Here is a 9,338-nt window from a genome sequence, read left to right on the forward strand (position 1 = left end):
ACAACTTATCTCCATAATTAACCAAATTAATGAGCTCACCCCTCCTTCAACATCACCCCCCCACACACATCCACATGGCCCCTACAACCCCGGCAGGCTATGAAGACAATGAGCAACCGCACGTTGAATTTGATGAATTGTAAAATTGTGTAATAAATCAGATGGGGGACGGTCTTGATAGAAGTGTCCATGTTTTGTACCGCAATAAATTTAACAATACAGAGATTCGTCAGTTTTTTAATTTCACATGTATGAATCAGAGCCATGATCATGCAGTTTTTTATGTGATGATTTTGGATAGTCTAGGAGAACTTTTAGAACGGGCTACAGATTTAGCTGAACCTCGTCATGTCTTACAGCTGGAAATATGTGGTGATAGTCTGCAAAACACAGCATCTCTTGTTTTACCCAATGGCAAAGCGGACATTCAAGAATTTATAGCCCTGCTGGAACGTCTTGTTCAATCTAATTTATCCATCATAGCTGATAGGACCTTAGAACTTGTTGTGCAAATAGTCCGACAACCCCTAGGAGGAGGGGGTCAGAGAAGGACACTAGATAGTCTCCAACCCCTAGGAGGAGGGGGTCAGAGAAGGAAACTAGATAGTCCGCCAACCCCTAGGAGGAGGGGGTCAGAGAAGGACACTAGATAGTCTCCAACCCCTAGGAGGAGGGGGTCAGAGAAGGACACTAGATAGTCTCCAACCCCTAGGAGGAGGGGGTCAGAGAAGGACACTAGATAGTCTCCAACCCCTAGGAGGAGGGGGTCAGAGAAGGAAACTAGATAGTCTCCAACCCCTAGGAGGAGGGGGTCAGAGAGGGAAACTAGATAGTCTCCGACCCCTAGGAGGAGGGGGTCAGAGAGGACACTAGATAGTCTCCAACCCCTAGGAGGAGGGGGTCAGAGAAGGAAACTATATAGTCACCAACCCCTAGGAGGAGGGGGTCAGAGAAGGAAACTAGATAGTCTCCAACCCCTAGGAGGAGGGGTCAGAGAAGGAAACTAGATAGTCTCCAACCCCTAGGAGGAGGGGGTCAGAGAAGGACACTAGATAGTCTCCAACCCCTAGGAGGAGGGGGTCAGAGAAGGACACTAGATAGTCTCTAACCCCTAGGAGGAGGGGGTCAGAGAAGGAAACTAGATAGTCTCCAACCCCTAGGAGGAGGGGGTCAGAGAAGGACACTAGATAGTCTCATGCAATCAGAAATCATTACAAATAAGAAGGCATATCTCAATCCCGGTAATCAGTTAAGCTTTGCAATAGGTCTATCACATTTACTCCTTCCTGGATGTACTGCTCTAGAAGCTTTACAAAAGGCTAGTGACCTCCAAAAGGCTGTAGGTCTATCACATTTACTCCTTCCTGGATGTACTGATCTAGAAGCTATACAAAAGGCTAGTGACCTCCAAAAGGCTGTAGGTCTATCACATTTACTCCTTCCTGGATGTGCTGATCTAGAAGCTTTACAAAAGGCTAGTGACCTCCAAAAGGCTGGAGGTCTATGTATACAGGAGCCTGTAACTTTCTCTGTCATAGTCACATTAGAACATTTGCTGAACATCCAGATTGTGGTTGTAAACTTCAGTATTGCATCAAGATAACTATCAGCATTTAAACTTAGCTAGACTTCAAGTTGACTTCAATTTCAAAATAAGATTGAAAATTACTTTGGTACAAATAAACTTAGTATAAACCTTAATCACAGAATGAATATGCATATAATGCATTAAATCACATATCACTTCACATAATAAAATAATTTCACATCAGTGGAGGTACCTTTGAAACTTTGCTTAAATTGCTCTTTAAGCTTGGCTAACACCACTTTTCATAAAACACTAATCTTAATTTCAATGTATGATTATCTTTTATCTTTACTCAAAACGTGTTCACTTGCTTATGGAGTTAAGTTTCCCTTTAAATCTCTTAACAACCACAAACACCAGCACATTCGATTTATCCCCAAAACATGTAGGCTAAGCACAGTATGTACGATTTATAGAGCTGAGTCCTTAGTTGCAATTTCCAAGTAGAACCACTTCTCATCCCACCTTAACTTGAATGTTGTGGTAGATTGCTTTTGGCCTGAAAAGTTGCGCTTTCAACACAGTCCAATCACCGTTGCTTGCTGTCGCTAAGCCGACAATGTCATGGGCTTTGCTTATCTGATCTGCTGGATCTTGGTTGCGTCGTTACCCGCGGCGGTCTTGTTGTCTCTCCTACCCGTGTTGAGCAGGCGAGTTCTCACTGTATCTCTCTTCACGACAACAGACACAGGTTGGTTCTTTGAAACGGGCGTTTATTGCATTGCACGTCTTTTTCTCCGATGCATCCACGTCACGCCGTGAGAACTATATGTTTGAATGAACACAGTAACGTTGATAAAGTATACAGTACTGAAACAAAGAAATACAAATGGCGCTCGGCGCAACAATACAAATGGCGCTCAGCGCAACAATACAAATGGCGCTCGGCGCAACAATACAAATGGAACTTGGCGCGACTATGAACAAAGTTCTATAGGTAGAACAAAATACCTCGTTGGCTGCTTGTCCTGAAAAGAGGTTCTTGAATCCTTAAAGTCCCTTGAAAGTCCCTTTACTGTCTTTCTTAGCCTCTGCCATCAACAATTATGATTCAGACTTAGATCTGCTTAAGTTAGATTGCACACAGTCAATTAACAAATTCCGTAGCAGTAACACAACAGAGAACGTTAGTTCCGGGATGGAACATAAAAACACAAACAATGGCCTAACGTTAATTTACCTGTTACATCACATTTAAATTCTTATCTATACATCAATAAATCATTTATTTATTTACTACATCAAATAAACCTTGAATTATGTATTAATCATGCATAGTGAACACAGCATCTATGTAACAACACTTACAGTGGTTTTATACCATAGTAGTAGGAATAATTCAGCTCTCTTGAAATTCCAGAACAACCCTCAACCTCATCCTCATATTCTGTACTTTTATGTGCAAAACAACCATTTGTATGGTATTACCAACATCAGAGCTTTCTAAGGAGCTCCCTATGTTTGTCCATCATGTCATTCAGGCTACACCAGCGTCACGTCCTGACCAGTAAAGGGGTTATTTGCTATTATAGTTTGGTCAGGACGTGGCAGGGGGTATTTGTTTTATATGGTTCGGGGTATGTGTGTATGTAGAGGGGTGTTTGGTTAATGTATTCCGGGGTTTTTGTCATTTTTCTATGTTAGTGTATTTCTATGTTCTCTCTAGTCATTTCTATTTCTATGTTTAGTTAATTGGGGTTGGGGCCTTCAATTGGAGGCAGCTGTCTATCGTTCGCTCTGATTGAAGGTCCTATAAATAGGAATGTGTTTGTCATGGGATTGGTGGGAGGTTGTTGTGTGAGCCTACAAGACTGTTTGTTTATTGTTTTGTTTATTAGTGGTGTTCACAATAAAAGTTAACATGAGCTCTCAACCCGCTGCGCCTTGGTCCATTCACTACGACGTCGACCGTTACAACGAGACGGGGGGGGAGGGGGGGGGTATATAACTGTTCAGTGTATCAGGCTACACCAGACGGGGGGGGGGGCATTCTAGTCAGTATAACTGTTCAGTGTATCAGGCTACACCAGACTTGGGGGGGGGGGCATTCTAGTCAGTATAACTGTTCAGTGTATCAGGCTACACCAGACGGGGGGGGGGGGGGGGCACTCTAGTCAGTATAACTGTTCAGTGTATCAGGCTACACCAGACGGGGGGGGGGGGGCATTCTAGTCAGTATAACTGTTCAGTGTATCAAATCAAATCAAATGTATTTATATAGCCCTTCGTACATCAGCTGAAATCTCAAAGTGCTGTACAGAAACCCAGCCTAAAACCCCAAACAGAAAGCAATGCATGTGAAAGAAGCACGGTGGCTAGGAAAAACTCCCTAGGAAAAACTAGAAAGGCCAAAAACCTAGGAAGAAACCTAGAGAGGAACCAGGCTATGAGGGGTGGCCAGTCCTCTTCTGGCTGTGCTGGGTGGAGATTAGAAACCTAGAGAGGAACCAGGCTATGAGGGGTGGCCAGTCCTCTTCTGGCTGTGCCGGGTGGAGATTAGAAACCTAGAGAGGAACCAGGCTATGAGGGGTGGCCAGTCCTCTTCTGGCTGTGCCGGGTGGAGATTAGAAACCTAGAGAGGAACCAGGCTATGAGGGGTGGCCAGTCCTCTTCTGGCTGTGCCGGGTGGAGATTAGAAACCTAGAGAGGAACCAGGCTATGAGGGGTGGCCAGTCCTCTTCTGGCTGTGCCGGGTGGAGATTAGAAACCTAGAGAGGAACCAGGCTATGAGGGGTGGCCAGTCCTCTTCTGGCTGTGCCGGGTGGATATTATAACAGAACATGGTCAAGATGTTAAAATGTTCATAAATGACCAGCATGTTCAAATAATAATAATCATAGTAGTTGTCGAGGGTGCAACAAGCACGTCCGGTGAACAGGTCAGGGTTCCATAGCCGCAGGCAGAACAGTTGAAACTGGAGCAGCAGCATAACCAGGTGGACTGGGGACAGCAAGGAGTCATCATGCCAGGTAGTCATGAGGCATAGTCCTAGGGCTCAGGTCCTCCGAGAGAAAGAAAGAAAGAGAGATAGAGAGAATTAGAGAGAGCATATATAAATTCACACAGGACACCGGATAAGACAAGAGAAATACTCCAGATGTAACAGACTGACCCTAGCCCCCTGACACATAAACTACTGCAGCATAAATACTGGAGGCTGAGACAGGAGGGATGAGAAGACACTGTGGCCCCATCCGATGATACCCCCGGACAGGGCCAAACAGGCAGGATATAACCCCACCCACTTTGCCAAAGCACAGCCCCCACACCACTAGAGGGATGTCTACAACCACCAACTTACGGTAAGTTGGTGGTTGTAGACATCCCACTAGTGGTGTGGGGGCTGTGCTTTGGCAAAGTGGGTCCTAAGACAAGGCCGAGTATAGCCCACAAAGATCTCCGCCATGGCACAACCCAAGGGGGGGCGCCAACCCAGACAGGAAGACCACGTCAGTGACTCAACCCACTCAAGTGACGCACCCCTCCCATGGACGGCATGGAAGAACACCAGTAAGCCAGTGACTCAGCCCATGTAATAGAGGCAGAGAATCCCAGTGGAAAGAGGGGAACCGGCAAGGCAGAGACAGCAAGGGCGGTTCGTTGCTCCAGCCTTTCCGTTCACCTTCACACTCCTGGGCCAGACTATACTTAATCATAGGACCTACTGAAGAGATAAGTCTTCAGTAAAGACTTAAAGGTTGAGACTGAGTCTGCGTCTCTCACATGGGTAGGCAGACCATTCCATAAAAATGGAGCTCTATAGGAGAAAGCCCTACCTCCAGCCGTTTGCTTAGAAATTCTAAGGACAATTAGGAGGCCTGCATCTTGTGACCGTAGCGTACGTGTAGGTATGTACGGCAGGACCAAATCGGAAAGATAGGTAGGAGCAAGCCCATGTAATGCTTCGTAGGTTAGCCTGTTATGGCTAGGGGGCAGTATTTTCACGGCTGGATAAAAAACGTGCCCGATTTAATCTGGTTACCACTCCTACCCAGTAACTAGAATATGCATATACTTATTACATATGGATAGAAAACACCCTAAAGTTTCTAAAACTGTTTGAATGGTGTCTGTGAGTATAACAGAACTCATTTGGCAGGCAAAAACCTGACAAGGTTTCAGGCAGGAAGTGGCCTGTCTGACAAGGTGTCGTTCTTCTTGTCTCTGTTTATTGAAGAGTGAGGATCTTAGCTGTCCCGTGACACTTCCTACGGCTGCCATAGGATCTCAGAAGGCGGTAAAAAGCTGAATCGTGGCTTTGCAGGCTCTGGCTGAAAAAAAGTAGCGCGTTTGGGTAGTGGCTGGTTACAGTACTGTGAGACTCAGGCTCGTGCCCGCGTCGACCGAAAGCTTTGTTTACTTTCCTCTGTTTAGCTAAAAGGAGATTCCCGGTCGGAATATTATCGCTTTTTTACGAGAAAAATGGCATAAAAATGGATTTTAAACAGCGGTTGACATGCTTCGAAGTACGGTAATGGAATATTTAGATTTTTTTTGTCACGAATTGCGCCATGCGAACGACCCTGATTTACCATTTCAGATAGTGTCTGGGACGCACAAACAAAATGCCGCTATTCGGATATAACGATGGATTATTTTGGACCAAACCAACATTTGTTATGGAAGTAGCAGTCCTGGGAGTGCATTCTGACGAAGACAACAAAAGGTAATCAAACTTTTATAATAGTAAACCTGATATTGGTGAGTGCTAAACTTGCCGGGTGTCTAAATAGCTAGCCCGTGATGCCTGGGCTATGTACTTAGAATATTGCAAAATGTGCTTTCACCAAAAAGCTATTTTAAAATCGGACATATCGAGTGCATAGAGGAGGTCTGTATCTATAATTCTTAAAATAATTGTTATGCTTTTTGTGAACGTTTATCGTGAGTAATTTAGTAAATTCTTAGTGAATTCGCCGGAAGTTTGCGGGGGGTATGCTAGTTCTGAACAAAACATGCTAATGTAAAAAGCTGGTTTTTGATATAAATATGAACTTGATTGAACAAAACATGCATGTATTGTTTAACATAATGTCCTAGGGTTGTCATCTGATGAAGATCATCAAAGGTGAGTGCTGCATTTAGCTGTCTTCTGGGTTTTGGTGACATTATATGCTAGCTTGAAAAATGGGTGTCTGATTATTTCTGGCTGGGTACTCTGCTGACATAATCTAATGTTTTGCTTTCGCTGTAAAGCCTTTTTGAAATCGGACAGTGTGGTTAGATAAAGGAGAGTCTTATCTTTAAAATGCTGTGAAATAGTCATATGTTTGAAAAATTAAAGTTTTTGTACTTTTGAGGAATTTGTAATTCGCGCCACGCCTATCATTGGATATTGGAGCAGGTGTTCCGCTAGCGGAACGTCTAGATGTAAGAGGTTAACAGTAAAACCTTGAAATCAGCCCTTGCCTTAACAGGAAGCCAGTGTAGGGAGGCTAGCACTGGAGTAATATGATCACATTTTTTGGGTTCTAGTCAGGATTCTAGCAGCCGTATTTAGCACTAACTGAAGTTTGTTTAGTGCTTTATCCGGGTAGCCGGAAAGTAGAGCATTGCAGTAGTCCAGCCTAGAAGTAACAAAAGCATGGATTAATTTTTCTGCGTCATTTTTGGACAGAAAGTTTCTGATTTTTGCAATGTTACGTAGATGGAAAAAAGCTGTCCTTGAAACAGTCTTGATATGTTCTTCAAACGAGAGATCAGGGTCCAGAGTAACACCGAGGTCCTTCACAGTTTTATTTGAGACGACTGTACAACCATCCAGATTAATTGTCAGATTCAACAGAAGATCTCTTTGTTTCTTGGGACCTAGAACAAGCATCTCTGTTTTGTCCGAGTTTAAAAGTAGAAAGTTTGCAGCCATCCACTTCCTTATGTCTGAAACACAGGCTTCTAGCGAGGGCAATTTTGGGGCTTCACCATGTTTCATTGAAATGTACAGCTGTGTGTTGTCCGCATAGCAGTGAAATTTAACATTGTGTTTTCGAATGACTTCCCCAAGAGGTAAAATATATAGTGAAAACAATAGTGGTCCTAAAACGGAACCTTGAGGAACACCGAAATTTACAATTGATTTGTCAGAGGACAAACCATTCACAGAGACAAACTGATATCTTTCTGACAGATAAGATCTAAACCAGGCCAGAACTTGTCCATGTAGTCCAATTTGGGTTTCCAATCTCTCCAAAAGAATGTGGTGATCGATGGTATCAAAAGCGGCACTAAGATCTTGGAGCACGAGGACAGATGCAGAGCCTCGGTCTGATGTCATTAAAAGGTCATTTACCACCTTCACAAGTGCAGTCTCAGTGCTATGATGGGGTCTAAAACCAGACTGAAGCGTTTCGTATACATTGTTTGTCTTCAGGAAGGCAGTGAGTTGCTGTGCAACAGCTTTTTCTAAAATTTTTGAGAGGAATGGAAGATTCGATATAGGCCGATAGTTTTTTATCATTTCTGGGTCAAGATTCGGCTTTTTCAAGAGAGGCTTTATTACTGCCACATTTAGTGAGCTTGGTACACATCCGGTGGATAGAGAGCCGTTTATTATGTTCAACATAGGAGGGCCAAGCACAGGAAGCAGCTCTTTCAGTAGTTTAGTTGGAATAGGGTCCAGTATGCAGCTTGAGGGTTTGGAGGCCATGATTATTTTCATCATTGTGTCAAGAGATATAGTACTAAAACACTTTAGTATCTCCCTTGATCCTAGGTCCTGGCAGAGTTGTGCAGACTCAGGACAATGGAGCTTTGGAGGAATACCCAGATTTAAAGAGGAGTCCGTAATTTGCTTTATCAGGCTACACCAGACAGGGGGGGGCACCCAAGTCAGTATAACTGTTCAGTGTATCAGGCTACACCAGACAGGGTGGGGGGGCACTCTTGTCTTAATAACTGTTCAGTGCATCAGGATGAAAAATGTCCGATGCAGCCCTTACACCTAACACCATGTGAGGATTGTCATCGTACATGTCGATCCTTCTACTGCTATGAAAAACACAACATTTAAACATGGCACCCCAAGGCATGTAAATCTGTAAGCAGTTGTGACATTAACAAGAAATGTCCAAAATGCCATTGTAATTACAACCTTAAAATAGACAACCCCCAACCTCACATATGTCGGATGATAATCTGCACGATCTGTAAAGGTATGTGGTATCCTACACTGCCCTGTCTGTAAAGGTATGTGGTATCCTACACTGCCCTGTCTGTAAAGATATGTGGTATCCTAAACTGCCCTGTCTGTAAAGGTATGTGGTATCCTACACTGCCCTGTCTGTAAAGGTATGTGGTATCCTAAACTGCCCTGTCTGTAAAGGTATGTGGTATCCTACACTGCCCTGTCTGTAAAGGTATGTGGTATCCTACACTGCCCTGTCTGTAAAGGTATGTGGTATCCTAAACTGCCCTGTCTGTAAAGGTATGTGGTATCCTAAACTGCCCTGTCTGTAAAGGTATGTGGTATGCTAAACTGCCCTGTCTGTAAAGGTATGTGGTATCCTAAACTGCCCTGTCTGTAAAGGTATGTGGTATCCTAAACTGTCCTGTCTGTAAAGGTATGTGGTATCCTAAACTGCCCTGTCTGTAAAGGGCCTTTGAAAAGCAGAGACCCTGAAGTGGTTCAAGAAGTGGAACATGAGTGTTATATTCAGCCATTGGCTGAAGATGAACATTCAGAGAAATATGTATTTTATGACTTTGAGAGTAATCAACAGTCAGGGGTTCATCTGCCTATATGTCACTTCTTTCC

At 43.8% G+C, this 9,338-nt stretch overlaps 1 long non-coding RNA gene across 1 annotated transcript; it reads right to left on the minus strand.

Moving 5' to 3' along the window:
• Positions 1-219: 219 nt before the first annotated feature.
• Positions 220-4,910, minus strand: LOC123731738 (uncharacterized). Its single transcript, XR_006762818.2, has 2 exons — positions 2,540-4,910; positions 220-2,353 (listed from the first exon to the last, which is right to left on the minus strand). It is a non-coding gene; the product is annotated as an uncharacterized LOC123731738 (long non-coding RNA).
• Between the last annotated feature and the right edge of the window lie 4,428 nt (positions 4,911-9,338).

This window comes from Salmo salar, chromosome 01 (assembly GCF_965601325.2).
Source record: "Salmo salar chromosome 01, fSalSal1, whole genome shotgun sequence".
Taxonomy (NCBI): Eukaryota; Metazoa; Chordata; class Actinopteri; order Salmoniformes; family Salmonidae; genus Salmo; species Salmo salar.